The sequence below is a fragment of the Acomys minous genome (genome assembly GCF_964271855.1).
Source record: "Acomys minous genome assembly, chromosome: 3".
Taxonomy (NCBI): domain Eukaryota; kingdom Metazoa; phylum Chordata; class Mammalia; order Rodentia; family Muridae; genus Acomys; species Acomys minous.
Window position 1 is genome coordinate 106,653,380 of NC_140485.1, and position 16,327 is coordinate 106,669,706.

Here is a 16,327-nt window from a genome sequence, read left to right on the forward strand (position 1 = left end):
TCCTCAGGAGTTGTCTATCATATGTTTTTCTGAGTCAAGGTTTCACATTGAGACCTGGCAGGTGTTGATAAGGTTAGACTGGCTAGGCAGTAAGCTCCAGAGATTTTTTTCCTGTATCTGCCTCCCTGCCTCCCTGGCACTGGAGTTCTGAGCATGAGCCATCATGTCTGACGACGACGACGACGACGACGACGACTACTACTACTACTACTACTACTACTACTACTACTACTTCTCCTTCTCCTTCTCCTTCTCCTCCTCCTCCTCCTCCTCCTCCTCCTCCTCCTCCTCCTCCTCCTCCTCCTCCTTCTTCTTCTTTATCTCCATTCTTATTTTCTAGGCATTGGTGTTTTGCCTGCATGAAGTCTGTGAAAAGGCTAGATCTCCTGGAACTGGAGACAGTTGTGAGCTGCCATGTGGGTGCTGGGAACTGAACCTGGGTCCTCTGGAAGAGCAGCCAGTGCTCTTAACTGTGGAGCTACTTCCCCAGGCCCCAGGCCTGACTTCTTCATTGGGTTCTAGAGACCCAACTTAGTTCTTCATGCTTGTTATAACAAACAGTTTACTGTCTATCTCCCCTAGTAATTGTCTTCGTTGGCTTGTTTTAATGTTTATATTTGTTTATTTGGGTTTTGAAGCAGGGTCTTCCTCTAGCCTAGACTAATCAGGAACTCACTCTAGCCCTGGCTGGACTTGAACCCATAGATTCCCAACTACTAAAGTTATAAGCATAATCCAGCTTTAATAGTCAGAATGGTATCAGTCAGGTCATTCTGACCTTTGCTTAAAGCTTCTCACTCATTTTACATCTCACAACTCGAAGTGCCCTCTTTCTCTCACTCCCAGCATCTCTTGGATCTAGTCCCCTTTTCTACTCTCTGCTTTGCTCATTCTTCACAGTCGCATGCCTGCGCATCACAAGCATTTCCCACCTCATTGCCTTTGTGCTGGGTGTCCCCAAGATGACTTAACCTTGTGTTCACATATCACTCAATGACACTTACTGCACCCATCACTCAAAATTGCAACTTGCAGTGTGTGTGCAGTTCTGGGTATAGTAGAATACTAACATAAAAAAATAAAAACATTTCAACATGTTTCATTTTATATTTTTGGTTGTGAGCCTAGTCTTTAATGGCTCAGTCATCTCTTCAGTCCAACATACTTCATTTTAAGTGTTCTCATTCTCTCTCTCTCTCTCTCTCTCTCTCTCTCTCTCTCTCTCTCTCTCTCTCCCACAATACACATTAACCTCAAATAACAAAAACAAATGAGAGCCTCTATAATTGATTATTTAAAGGGTTTGGCTTTTCCTATTACATGGTAAGCTTGAACAAAACAGAGATGAAAAGAAAATGTTTAACTAGTCCATGTAACGATAACTAGTCCACCGACCAGTCCAGCTGGTCAGTTATTGGGGGGCCGAGGGGGGTCGCAACCTGTATTTAAAGAAATGGGCGAGAGAGACGTAGAGCTCAAGCGAACAGTTGCTTGTCAAGAGCCGTTTATTGAAGGTAATGGCAGGCTTTTTAAAACCTGCTTTAGTGAGGGCGGGGGGTACGCAAGGAGAGTAGTGGAAAAGTACAAAATCTTCTGGGTTGAGCCCCGGGAACATTTGCAAGGGGAGGGGTCTTCCAGGTGAGACAAAGCAGGATGTCTCTGTGGTTATCTTAGGATCAGATCGCTGTCTTCTCAGGACTAAGCCGGATGCCTTGCATACCTAATGAGTGGCCCAGCAGGATGTTGGCTGCAAATACTGAATGGGTGGGGGTCGGCCTCAGGCCTTTTGGTCCCTGGCAAAATGTGTTTGCTCATTGATGCAGCCCAAGCTCCAAGAACAGTGTCTGGCACACAGTAGATAGATAATAGTTTTTCTTAATGTGAATAAATAGATATGGTTGGACTTTAATAGAGCATGTGTCCCATAATGCTAAAACTGGTGATAGCTAAGAGAAAGTCTGTATAGGAGGGGGTGTGTGCGCCTTCCCTCACCTTTTCCTCTGCCACTCTCACTCAATATGCCATTTAATTTTCCACTCTTAAGGCTCATTTAAGCAGAGACTCCAGGAAAAATGTCCAATAACTTTAATCTTCAAAGCATTTGTATAAAGTAGATGATCTACTTATTTTTGATTATGTGCTAATGTCTGCTATTTCTCCCAAAGCTTTCAATTTTAAGAAATAAAACTGATCTTTAGTCTAAGGAATGTATCTTGAACTACACTTAGGGCCTTCAATGAGCTGAATAAAAAGGAATCCTAGGGACAGTGAGGTTTTTATGAGGCTTCTAAAATCACATTATGTTGGTGATGGAAAGATCTGTTTCATTTGGGACAAAGAATATATTCTTCAAAGAAAATTGGTCCAAAGAGAGTATGTAATTACAAACACTTCAGTGAGAAATAGGGTGATAGAATTCATTTTAAAAGAGCAGGTCCACAGATTGACATCCTTTTTTATAAAATGCCATAAATTCATTTCCATTTTTTGAAATGCGAGAAGATATATTGAGAAGTACTTGATCCATAGCCTGGAGAATTTCTTCTCTGTGAACAATTATTTTCACTGTCTCTTGAGTCCATCTCACTGAATCTTAAGCCATATTAATATTCTCGGTATAGCTCAAAATAATATATAGAAAAACCAAGTATTGCATGTGCTCACTGAAGTCATTATATTATTGATTAGCTTATTGAATCTTTCTTGGGTTCTATATTTTATTAAACAGCATGCCAAAGGAGTTTGATACAGCTCCTGGCTAGAAGGGAAAATTAAGGTAAAAGGTAAAATACTCTTAGTTAAGTGTGCCCTGGTCTGAAAGTGAAACTGATGCCTGGCTGAACTGCAGAAGTTGGAGCCTACACACATCAGGACAAAGGAAGGATGTCATTATAGACCCAGGGAAGCTACAGGTTAACCCCACAGAAAGGAGTAAGGAAGAACTGAATCCTGAAAAAGAAAGCCAGAGCAAGGAATGGACTGTTCTCAGAAACTGGAAAGTGGAGAAGAGTTACAAATAACTTTCCTATTTCTTTAGGAAAAACAAAGTAGGCAGGTTCTTGCCCAACTCAATCAACAGGAGAAAAACACACATCCTCCAAATAAAGACTACATGGATTAGTCCCAAATAAAGAGAAAACAGAAGAAATCTTAGGGCATTGTTTTGTTCAGGTTTCAATTTATTTAAATAAATAGACAGCCGAGGTTAATACGACATTTGGGGTGTGTGTGTGTTATAATCCACTGAAAGTGGATGTTAGAAGTGATATTAGAAGAGTTAATTTTTTTCAGATAATGAGAAGATATTTATGCTATTCAAACTTCACTCTTGAGGAAATGAATTTAAGATAGAAATAGATGTTTTTGTGACATAGTAGGGAGATTTGCTTTAACACTAACGTCAGGCTTATGCTTAGCCATGAAACCCTTCATTCTACATAAGACCAGGAATAGGAATTGGTGTGGTGGCGCACGCCTTTCATCCCAGCACTTGGGAGGCAGAGGCAGGCAGGTCTTTGAGTTTAAGGTGGATCTCTGAGTTTGAGGTCTACAGAGTGAGTTCCAGGACAGCCAAGGCTACACAGAGAAACCTTGTCTCAAAAAAAAAATAAAAAATAAAAATAGAGAAGCAAACATTGTAAAGGCCAGAATACCAGAAGTCTCCTGTGAGATTGTCTCTCGAAGAAATAGCTGCACAAATAAGACCTGGCCAATGTTAATATCAATAGACCTGACATGTGGATGAAGAAGGAAGAAATTCTCAGGGGTCACAGCCCCAGATAAAGACAGACAGACACCAGGGAACTGACAAGTGCTGAGAGAAGGATGAGCCTAATTGGTTGTCCAACACAAAGTGATCAGTCCTGAAACCGGGTACACACAAACAAGAAAAGTAGAACCAGCAGGTTGTGTTTATGTATTTGTGCACATGGATACATATGTATCTAACAATAATAATCTGAGAGGGAGGGGAGGGACATGAAAGGAGTTGGAGCAAAGTGATCTGGGAAGGGCTGGAGGGAGGAAATTAAGGAGAAAGAGATGTAACTATATTTTAATTAAAATTATAAAAATTATAATAAACATTGGAATTGAAGCTAAATGAGATATTTCTCATATTTACACACACACACACACATGACAAAGGAAGTCATTATAGGCATATATTATATATTATATATAATATAAATCATATGTATATATAATCAAACAGCCAAAATAGGGGAAAACAAAATTATTGTATATGGGGATTATCACTAGTTTTTCAAGTTACTGGAGCATATTAAATATATATATTAGTTAAAATATATGAAAATCATTCGAAAGATATGTGATTAGACAAAATGAATCAAGAAAAAAATATGCATACACCCCACACTGTGTACAGTATGTTAGGGCAGTATTTTGTGTCAGGGGGAAGCGTTATTTTCTGGGTACCAATGACACTGATAACAAGTGATAGTAGTTATGTAAAGTCAAACTCGTACATCCCGTACTTTACATCAGCATGAACATCTACTGTCTCGGAGCTGGAGATGTTTAAAAAAGGCAGAGGTTCATAGTTAGAACCAGTAAACATCCCATAGCAACTTGTAACAAAAACAAATGGGACATCAAAACTACATTGTAAGTGTTAGGATAAAGGGGCAAAAGGGCACCTTTGGTGGGTCTGGGGCCAAGGTGTGCTGGAAAGAGATCAGGCCGTGCAACAGATCTAATGCAAGAGGGATGGGGGAGAGCAAAAGGCTGTCTTAGAGTAGAGACGAGAGAGAGAGAGAGAGAGAGAGAGAGAGAGAGAGAGAGAGAGAGAGAGAGAGAGAGAGAGAGAGAAGGAGGGAGGGAGGGAGGGAGGGAGGGAGACAGACAGACAGACAGACAGACTAGGAAACATAGAGAGAAAGAGTAAGACACACAGAGAGACCTTTAAAAGAGGTCACATGTCGAAAAGGAAAATATTGGACAGTGGACATAGCGACAGTGGAAGTGCCCTGCACTTGGATATGGTGGGTGTGTTTTCATGAAGTGCTGCGTGGGCATAAGCACAGGGTAACGGTAGCCCTTTCCTCATCTTCATACTCTCCAACTGAGAATGCAAATTGGTTGAGCTTCTAGTTAGAAAGCCCTGAAACAATTATGTCTATCCATACTCTTTCACCCAGAAACTCAACCTCTAGGCTCCTTTCCAGAAAATATACTACTACAGAATGATTCAAATGCAAGGTTATGAGTTGTGGTATTGCTTATAGTCATAAAGACCCCAAATTACTACTTAAAGGAGACCAGTTCGCCCAACCAATGTGCTTTTATGGTATGCACTACTGTAAGAGTATAGAGGAAGCCAGGAAGTCTACACACCAATATCACTACTCCCAGCAAAGAAAATTGACTGTTAAGGGCCAGATAAGGGTAAGGATTTTCATTTAAGTTCCATATATTTGAATCTTAAAATAAGAACTCCAGAAAAAGAACAGGGCCTGATGTGATGGCAAACATCTCTAATTCTAACCAACAGGAGGCCAAGGATTTATCATGAGTTAGAGACAAGACTGGACCACAGAGTGAGATCATTGTTGTTGTTGTTGTTGTTTTGGTGACAGGGTTTCTCTTTGTAGCCCTGGTTGTTCTGGAACTCAGTCTATAGACCAGGCGGGCCTCAAACTCAGAGATCTGCCTGCCTCTGCCTCTGGAGTCCTGGGATTAAAAGTGTATGCCACCACTGCTTGCATGTGTCTGTTTGGCATGTGAAATCTTATCTTGGCACAAAACAAAACAGAGCGCAGAAAGGATTCTGTAGCTAACAGTACATGAGCTTCTGGTCCAATAAAGCCTCTTAGTTTCAAGTAAAGCAAAGGAAGCCAAACATCGCACTTGATACAAGGTTTTCCAGGTGGGTTGGCTCGCAGTTGCAGAGGACTCACCTAGCGTGTACACACCCTTGGGTTCCTTCTGCAGCTCTGCAGAAGAGAAAATGAGCAACACTTGGTTAGTAGATAAACAAATACAGTTGCCTACTTCTTAGTCCAATCATTAATATTCTGCTCCCATTCAAGTCCAAGTCTACAGTATCAGTAAAAAAACATCTAGGGTACCTGGATAGTGTGTGAAAAAAAAATCAACTAAGGAAAGAGCCAAAAATTTATAGTGTATTTTAACTTCATATTGTGCTCTATAGTCCTTGAAATATTTTTTAAAAATGTAGCTGTGCCTCATCCTTGACAATGCTCATTATGTCTGCATCTCATGGTTGGGGCATTAGTAGTTATCATCAGGGTTTTATATCTCTGTTATAAGATGCCTAAGGTCAGAAAAGATTGCTGCATCTGTGGACCAAAGATTTTCTCTGTACTGCACTGAGTGACATTATTTCCTTTAAGACATGCATCCAAACTTTCCAAACACATAAGCTTATTATTCTCCTTTGAATTATTTCCTCTCAGATTGTGCCTTGCTTATATATAACATAAACTCTTAGAATCATAATACATATTGTAATTAATGTATTGTATCCTTTCTTTCAATCAAATTATACAGACAGCTAATGAAGTACGCATAAAGGAAGAAAAAGCCTATTAAATGGGTTAGGAAAACTCCTTTCTTAGAGTGCATAATCAGTGGGCAAACAGGAGGAAAATATTAGAGGAGCCCTTTAAAAGCACTTATGGGACCATGTGTGGTGGCATTAATCTTGAATCTCAGAACATGGGGGTCAGAAGCAGACCCATCTATCAGTATGAGTTTAAATCCAACCTGGTCTACAGTGCAAATTCCAAAACAGTCAGAAATACATAGAGAAACTTTGTCTCAAAAACAAATAAGCAGACAAATCCCATAACAACACAAAAACCAAAAAAAAAAAAAAAAAAAAAAAAAAAAGAACCATGAAAAATTATCACTGTGAGGTCCTGTTTTCAAGCAATGCATTATATTCATTATCTAATTACACAGAATTGGAAGGAATTTTTGTACTTATTTCACAACATTTTTGTACTTATTTCATGTGGCTGCAGCTATTTGATAGACAGACTCAGTAAGTGATGACAGTGTGTTAAAAGTCATCAAGGGCAGGTGGTAAGGGTTCATACGATGGCATTGGATAATGCTTTAAACCTTGCTACAAATCTGATAGTTTTTCATTCAATAAAGAAATGAAAATGTCTTGGTCCACTGAATGTGCACTCAAGTGTATTAAGTGGGTGTGAGCAATATTGAAAAGTAAGCTGTGTTTGATGGTATATGTACTTATAGCATGTTGGAGCTTAGGAAGAATGCCAATTCAAGACAAACCTTGATTATAAATCTGAGGCTCTGCCTCAAAAGAAAAAAAAATACTCTCATGGTGATAACTGTATGGAAAATCATGAACTTGGAATTCACTCATTCACTCATTCATGATCCAACTTCTCACTTCTGAACACTGCTGCCTTGCAGGGCAAGTTTCAACAGACATGTGACTAAAACCATGCACAGCGGGTATTTAGTAACTGCTTGATGAGTTGCCGTAAGAGCCTGGGTAAGAATCAGTCTTTTACTTCAGCAGGCTTCTAAGTACGTCTTTGTATCAAATGCCAACACTGCCACTGATGAATTCAAGAAAAAAAAGGGAATAAAAAATATGTATGAGTTGTTTTATTCAGCATTAGACAGCAACCTCAAATGTAACTAATTAAAAAAAAAAAGACTGGAGGTAGTTCAGTTAGTAAAATACCTGCCTCAAAAGCATGAAGACATGAGTTCAATCCCCAGAACTGCATGTATGATCCCAACCCTTGGGCTGTACAAGCAGGAGAATCAGTAGTTCAAAGCCATCCTGTGCTGTATAGAGTTTCAGGCCAGCTGGGATGAAGTAGACATTGCCTTGAAACAGTGAAACAGGACCAAAACCCAAAATCAAACCCAACCCAACAGTTTTTGGACACAATATTATATTTTAGGTCACAGACATTTCCAAGGAGTCTAAGGACTAAGTTTATCACTTCTAGGGTATTTTCTTTTTTTTTCTTAGTACATTAAGCTTCAAGTCTCACTTCAGAGCTTTAGTCTTACTGTCAGGCAGATGGCTGGGCCCTTATGCTCTGCTTGTGTAGAAGACAAAGAGTAGTTCTTAGGTTGTCCACAGTCTAGTCCTAGAGAGTCAAAAGCTGCTCAGATAGGAGGCTTATTTCTCTAGATTTTGATTTTTTTCTGTGGTCAAGTACTCAGCAGTTAGGGCGGTCCTCAGCTCTTGGCAGTAGCATCAATCAGTGCCAGCCAGTTCCTGCTCCAAGCCGTGGGCACCATGACTCAGCCTCTAATACTGGCTAGTGTTATATCCTGTACTGTGAGCATCAGGATCCTGTGTCTCTAAGCCTTAGCAGCTTTTTGGAGCATCTTTCAATGGCCTGGACCCTCAGGCTCTCATCTTTGGCTTTTTGTAGCTTCTTGGCTTTTTCAGTATTAGCTTCTTATGGCCTTTGAGCCTGGTTTCTCCTTGGGTGCCATTACTTACGTGCACACTGCCATTGCTACCATCAAAGCAGCAGCATTCCTTATCCCCCCCAGAGCTCTGCTATGGCTCCAAAGCATACGCAACCTGAGCTCTGCTGCCTCTAGCTAAGATAAAACCCAGTTTAGGCAAGAAAAGACAGGGAAAGGGCTTTTAGTGGGACTAATGCTATAAGAGGAAGGGCTTGTCTTGACCAACTTAAAGTGCAATAAGACAGATCACCTGTGGAGCCGGAAGAAACTATGAGATGTGGGTATAATATACGAACTGAGTGGTTCTAATTTATACCACTCATCACTTAACTTTTCTTTTTCATCAAGACCAATGGGAGCCAAGCACAGGTATAGCCCTCCTATCTGTCAGTCACAGCTGTTTGCTGAGTGGGGGTTGTGTTATTTCCTTAGACTGGATTGATGACAGCCTCGAAAAGGTTGCATCAACCAGACTGCGGGGCTCTCTAGAGACACTGTAGGCCAGGTCATCTAGAGTTCACTGGGAATTGTCTTGCGTCCAGTGGAAGTTTCCATGCTCACACAGGCCGTGGACTCCTGTGCAGCCTGTCCTCCTGTCCTCAGCAACTGTCCTTATACTGTCCCTGGTGGCTGGAGTGCCATTCATTCTTTCTGGACAGCTCTCCCTTCAAGGATGTTAGGCATTAGGGAAGCTCTGTCAAAGGGCCTACTCCCAGCAGTTTTATTTGTTCATGGAGAAACATCAAAAGGTGCTTATGGAAAAAGACTCAACAAAGGCTTAATGGACATTTTTAACAAGATTTAACAGTGATCAGCAGTGTTTAACCTTTGCCCTGATACCCATGGAGAGCTGGGTCCCCCAATCCGGGTCTGTTTAAAAACATTTGGCTTCTGTGTATGAAGTCATTGAGATGATTCTTTCCAACCATTCACAGTGCATCCAAAAAAAAAAAATCACACTCTAAACCACTTAGTATTCTTATAGTCTTTGGATTATAGTGACTCTCCCAGATACCCGCAGTTAGAATTAGTGGCAGCTGGGCTAATTGAATGAAAGGCATCATCCTTAGGTTGTAAGCTGTGTGACCAAAGTCTTATCGGATCTTGAAATAAGCCAGGGTGAATGTAAAACAAGACTTCTACATGGATTATTAGTTAAGGAAAAACAAAAACCAACAACAGGAATGATTAGCAGTGGTTACTCATTGGCAGCTGCATGACCCTGCAACCAAGAAGACCTCGCAGATGTGCTGGACGGGAGGGAAGAAGAGCAGAGTGTTTATTGGAACCGGTGGCGTCTTAACAGGATTCAGGCTCATTATTTCCTATGTGACTCAACTGTCATTGCACAACTGATGCTTTGAAAGCCTATTTCCTCAAGACGTCGCCATGGTGTTACACTGTGACTTCCTGGTCCGCATCTTTACCTCCTGTAGTTTATCAAAACACATTTCAGACTGTTGTGTTTCTCTGTTGGATGGACTGCTTTATATTTCTTTAAGAATGTCTTAAGAGTTTTTACCTCACACATTGATCCCTTGGTTTTTGTTTTGTTTTTGTCTCTTTGTAAGTTTAACTGTACGAGTCTGAACCATTAGCCTTTCAGTATTTCCTGTGTTATTTCGAGATTGTTCAAAAAGGAGCTTTGGTCAATGTATCTGTCGAATCCTTATTCTTCATACAGGAAGAGCCTGAAAATATCGGGATCTTTAAAATAAGAGTGGGGCAGGGAATGGTGCTGTTGAAACCCCAAAAGCAAAGTCTCCAATCTAAAGAAGTGGATTCCCTTTAAACTGACAGCATAAAAACAAGGTTGGAAAAATAAACATCGTGGCTTAGACAAGTTTCCATCTCTGAAAGCTGGTCTTCACTGAGAAACCAAAGCACAGTTACATGTAAGAAGCAATGGGCTGGTGGACTAATCCTAAAGTGGATTTGCTCTAGTTCATGAATTTTTGTTCACTGATACCTAATCTCTATTAAGAGGTAGGGAACAATCACTTTCATATCCCCAGTTGGAAGGATATTATTCCTCACTTTTAGGAAGTTAGCACTAAGTTAAATCTCTGTTATGACTAGTAATTAATAACCTACAATAAAAATCATAAATCATAAATCATATTCTCCTAGGGACTTCGCTCTCCTAGGAAATCCATGCGCTAATGAGCACTGTGTCCGTTTACTCATCTGTCTTTCTATGTTAATAAAATTTCGGATGTTGTCTCTAGAAGCAAGTGCTCAGTTTGCTCACATTCCTTTAGGAAATACGCTATGTTTAGACAGAGTTTGGAAACAATCAGCATCCGGCCCAAACATCTGATAAACTGTAAATCAGGAATACATACTTTAATTTTAGAGTAACTGTGTATGACTGATTTCCTCTCCTTGCAGGTTGGCCGTTTCTTGTCCCCAGGATCCAGCACTGAGTGGGAACAAGTTGCCACTGGACTTTGCATGGACCGAGGGGGGAAAAATGTGTAAGTAAAGAAGCATTTGAAATCGGAGTCATGATCTCATCAGGTTTCTTGGTTGAAGGAGCAGGAACGTCTCTGCAAATAATTTTAAACATACTGAAAGAGTTCAAGATTTTCTTTATATGACAAGTCATAGCTTTCAGATAACATCGTAATCATAGGATCAGGGTAGAAAATCTGAGGATATTTAATATAGAGCAAAGTAGTTTGAGAAAGTATTTCCAAAATTGTGGTAGCCAAATAGTTTCAAGGACACTTATGTTCATATTCTGTCTTTTTCTCATCCTAGAAGAACATAGGTTTTTTTGTTTTTGTTTTTGTTTTTGTTTTTGTTTTTTGCTTGACATGAAAAACAGTAAAATTAGATCATTACCTCCAAGGTCTTCCTAAGGTTATTAAATAAAAAAATACTGATTTATGACAAGTGTGTTTGCCCATATCTAATAATGTTCAGCCAAATGGTTGTGTGAAAATTCTAGCCTGTTTTGTTCCTGTAGTGAGAAATCTTTGAAATCTAAAAAGACTCTTATAAACTTCAAAAAGGTGTGATGGCCAATTGTTTAAGCTCCGGTGAGAAAATTCTCCCACGAGTTCACAGAACATAGTGTTGTGATGTTAGAAACTCTAATGCTTTTTACACAGGATGTTATCCTCTCACAGGATCCTGCTGCTGTGATGTGGGAAGTACTGGCTTCCAGGTTTACAAGGAGGGGGGCTGTAAACAGGATGCTGAACGCCACCTAAGGACACAGCGCTTCTCCTTGGAGACACACCAGGGTGAAAGCTCTGAATGCAACGTCGATGAAGAAAATATTTAAAAATTTAAGTCTTTTCCCTTTGTCTTTTTCATATTTTATAAGTGATGCACATATAATTTTTAAGGCATTATGCATTGAAAATCATCTTAGAATGGCTTCCAGAAAGCACAACACACAAATCAACTTTTAAGAAAGCAGTTCATCATTTTGTGATAATTATTAAATAAAAAGATTTTGCGTGGTCATTTGAGTTCTCTTCAGATGTAAGATAAAAAGAACTTAGAATTCTATGTAGTATGAAAAAAATTTACTTTTTGATTGAAGTCAAAGTTTTCCTGTACATTTATTTATCTTACAGAAATAAAACATTAAACATTAAGCAAACAAGCTATAGTTTAAAAAAGAAAAGAAAGAAAACTTCTGACAGTTAAGATTTAGTAGGATTGACTTTGCTATGACCATTACATTTTCAAGCATGGCACGTTCTGTCTTTTGGAAAGGTATATAGCAAACCACGTACTACTAACTGCCTTTGGTGGGAACAGAAAGCCCAGGAAATCCAAAGGAAGACACATGAGAAAGTAAATACACACCTTGTGAATTGTCTCCTTGAGATCCTAATCAACAGTGTGTAAGCAACCGTGGATGTTTTGCATCCTTTCAAAAGCAGACACTGCAATAAATCAAAAGAAGGTAGCAAATATTCTAACTTTCCAAAGAAATGCTTCCTTACCTCCAGTCTCTCAGATAGTGATTACTCTACGCCTTCACTTCTGCCTCGACTTTTCACTATGAAACGCTTGCCCCTGCCCTACCACAGCCACACACATACCCTGGCCGCGATGTGGAAGGGTCAGGACACCATCTCACCCATACCTTCATTGCTATTCTTAGCTGGCCCTTGATTTTTGCTTCAGGCCTTGCTCTGTGAGCTACCTTCCGTTCAAATGCCCTTTCGACATGTAGATAAGACTATCCACCGGGAAAAGAAAGACGCAAGCTGCTTCTGTCTTGCGTCCTTTCTTGCCTTCCTTCTTCTTCCTGTTACAGAGCCAAAGCTAAGTCATACTCATCCATTAATCCCTGAGGGCACGCATTCGTCAATGTACTGAATGAAACCCATGGTATTCCTTGTATCTGCCCTCTACCTTAGTCGGCTCCTGTAGCGTCCCTCAGGCAAGGACAAGGAGCTGAAGTCAATGTTAGAAGCAGAGCGTCCTGGTTTGATGAGTTTTCTGAAATGTTTGAAACTGCTTCTCATCCTCTCCTTGAAATGCTTATGTCCTTTGGTTTTGACTCTGGTCCCTTCCTCCTCCTCCCCTTTCAACTGGTGCTTACAGATCCTGCATCCGCAACAGCTACCTTTGATCTCTTTACGGAGTCCGCTTCCTCCCGGCTTTCTAAATCCTGGCTGACTTCAGGTATCTGTGTGCCTTGTGTTCTTTTTGTTCTTTACTTGGATTCAGCGGTTTTGCTCATTAACTACCTATGGACAGGTGTGGTAGGCTGAGCTGAATTATCTTTGTTAGCTAACAGTGAGAAAAGAAGGTACGGGAGAACCAGCAGTTAGCTCCATGGCTTTACCACCAGCAAGCAGTAATCAGGAACCAGGTGTGTGACGGAACGGCACCGTGCCCATACAACACTGCTCGGGAAGGGAGAACCAAACAGTCTCTTCACTCCGACGGCAATACATTTTAGGGGCAAAAACTGATTGGAAAAAGTTAATTGTTATACGGCGAACATGATAAGGATCGTTAAAATTACATACAATAAAAAGACAAGAGGCCGAAGCAGGGACGACAGGTGGGATGAGGCCATTGTTTCTATCAGGGCTATCCGAACCGTGATCTGGAATGCTATGCTCTGCAGCCTGTCTGTCTCCTGCCTGCAGGGAGAACACCGCACACCGAGAGTAGGTGTGTAGAAACGTTAAGAGCGGTTTGGCCGTGATGTAGTACTCAGGTGTACAGTAAAGACGGCAACTATAGAATAGAACGTTACACCCACAGGGGCTCATATTTTATTGAGCTATCCTCACCAGTCCTACATTTGTGTATGTGTTTGTTTGTTTGTTTTTAGCTCACATTAAATTTCTTCTGTTCGTTAAAGCAACTACATGTTTGATCGATTTTGTAATACAAATTAAGATTTTACTTTGAGAACATTTATTTATTTGTTTCATTTTCCTAGTCCTGGGCACACGTTTCATTGAAATAACGGTTTGTGATGTATTGGGTGGGGGGGGGGTGGGGGAGTGTAACCTGGCACTAGAGAAGTGTTTCTGAGGACGGGCTGCAGGGAGAGCATGCCGAGAGGGAGAATGAGAGCATGGCACCTGTAGTCTCCAAAGACCCTGCCTTTCTGTGCTCATCCTCATGATTGCTACCTTGTCTGGGACTCTGAGCACCTACATCACGACATTAACAAAGCGCATCCCGCTCTGGATGTTTCTTCATCTGTCTCTCTTCCTTCTCATATCCTTTGTTTATCTTCTGTATCGACTCTGGCAGAAAAGAGGGAGGTCATTCTCACAGACTCTGAAATGGTTACTGTTTTGTGTAAGCAGCAGTGTATTTCTTAAATGATTCTTTCATTTTTTGAGTTATTATCAGTTATTATTATATGTGCACTTGTGTGTGTGCATCTTCATAAATATTTCAAAAACATATAAACACGTATATGGAGAGAGGGGTTATTCATTACTGTCTGATAATCTCCAAGATTTGTACGGGTAGGCACAGGACCTTATATTTTTGTACCCACGAGCCTAGTGTATTGCTTTTCACAGGTCGAGTGCTCCACAGTTGTTTGCTGCTGACCGCAGTGCAATGGTAGCATTACAATCCCCTTCCGTGGACTGCTTCCCCCCAAATCTTTACACATGAAGCCTATTAAAAGCCATTATTTCTGTTGGGGAAGCAGCTTTGGGAGCTTCAGTTATTGACACAGCTAACAACTGGATGTCTGCGCAGAGAGCAGACCATCGTGGCCTGTCTTGTGGTGAGCTTGCCCAGTCGTGTACACCCTGGGGTCCTCTGAAGTTGCCTCTTTGTGACCTTTCACCAGCCTACTGCTGACTAGTGAGCATTTCATTTTTACCTGTTATGGAGCTCTTAGACAAACTCCATCTCAGGCTGGAGGTGTAGCTCCGTGTTTAACAGAACGTGTAGTTTTATCATGAGGACTTTCGTTGGGATTCTGGAACCCCTGTCCAGTGGCTCACAAATGCCTGTCCCTCCAGCTCCAAGGGATCCCATGCTGGAGTTTGGTCACATATTTTCACACAGATGACATATAAATAACAAAAATAAAAAACAATACAAATAAATACAGTAGATAATTCAGTCCTCAAACACTTGCCTCATACTCATTATTGCTTTGTCAAGAGAAAGATCCAGTGTAAAAATACAAAGACAGTGACTAATACTGCACGTTGAATTCTTGTGATTTGCCTCTTGCCTTGGAAGTTAAGGCCAGGTGAATCAATATGAGAAATCATGGTTCTCATGGAAGCGGAACCATCACTTGGAAGGTTGTTTGAATACATATTCATTGGCTTTTATGTGACTTTAATGACTTCCATAATAATAATTTTATATTTTCTCTATTTCATAGAAAGTATACACTTTTATAAGGAGACTATAGGAGTTTATTTTAACACCATCAACAATAAAGGATCATACAATTTTTAAACCTAGGACTAATATGTTTATGAATGAAGACCCAAATATTAATGATTAAAACTGTGATTTGAAAACAGCCTCATTTTTTGTGGGTTTTATTTGTTTGTTCTTTTGAGAATGAGATTCTTAAAAAAAGAAAAGAATGATGCCTTGTGATCTACATGGTTTGTTAGATTCAGAACAACTAGTCTCAGGACTCACTTTTCAACTCCTTTCCCACTCCTGACATGCATCTTCCGGATGCTTGAGTTCTTCAGAGCGAAGCGTTAGCCAGAGAGAAGCTTTAAGAAAGAGACATGCAGGAGAGGATGGGCATTGGGTTACAAATGCTTTCTGTCAATCAAACCCAAAACAGGGTTCTCTTAATTCTCCAAACCTTGTATAATTTAAGAGAACGTGACCCACGTGTTACGTTACTCTGGAATCATTGGATTCTAGAACAGCTGCCTAATATCCAGAAAGTCATTTGGACATTTCTGTCTCTCCCCTCACCCCAGTCAAACCTAGATCTGCATTTCTTCATTAGAAATTGATTTCAGCATTAGAGACAGAAGTTCCATTTGTAACCTTAAACGGATTCGTCCTAGGCAAATGTTTAAAAGCTGGGCACAATGTACATGACCAGACTCCTAGCAGGGAAGACCAGCAAAGAGGATGGAGTGCTCAAGGCCCATCAGGGGTCCATACCAGGACCTTCAAAACCAATCAAACAAAGAAGGGTAGTCTTTCCTAGATAATATGTAAAATAAGTGAATATTTTACTCACTTATGTATATTCAGTAACAGGATTTAAGATGACTCGTATTCGAGAAAATTTGAAATGTCAAAACTCTTTTGTTTTTACGAAAGTAAAATGTACAAGGCAAAATTGCCAAGTGTTCTTATAATGCTTTTCTATTTGGAAAGATCAGCTGAGTTCACATGTATTATTAATATGATAAAGATATAGAACTTT

At 40.3% G+C, this 16,327-nt stretch overlaps 1 long non-coding RNA gene across 1 annotated transcript; it reads right to left on the minus strand.

Moving 5' to 3' along the window:
* Positions 1 to 9,710: 9,710 nt before the first annotated feature.
* LOC311594031 lies at positions 9,711 to 10,908 on the minus strand. The gene is made up of 3 exons (XR_014777914.1): positions 10,800 to 10,908; positions 9,977 to 10,145; positions 9,711 to 9,884 (listed from the first exon to the last, which is right to left on the minus strand). It is a non-coding gene; the product is annotated as an uncharacterized lncRNA (long non-coding RNA).
* Positions 10,909 to 16,327: the final 5,419 nt, after the last annotated feature.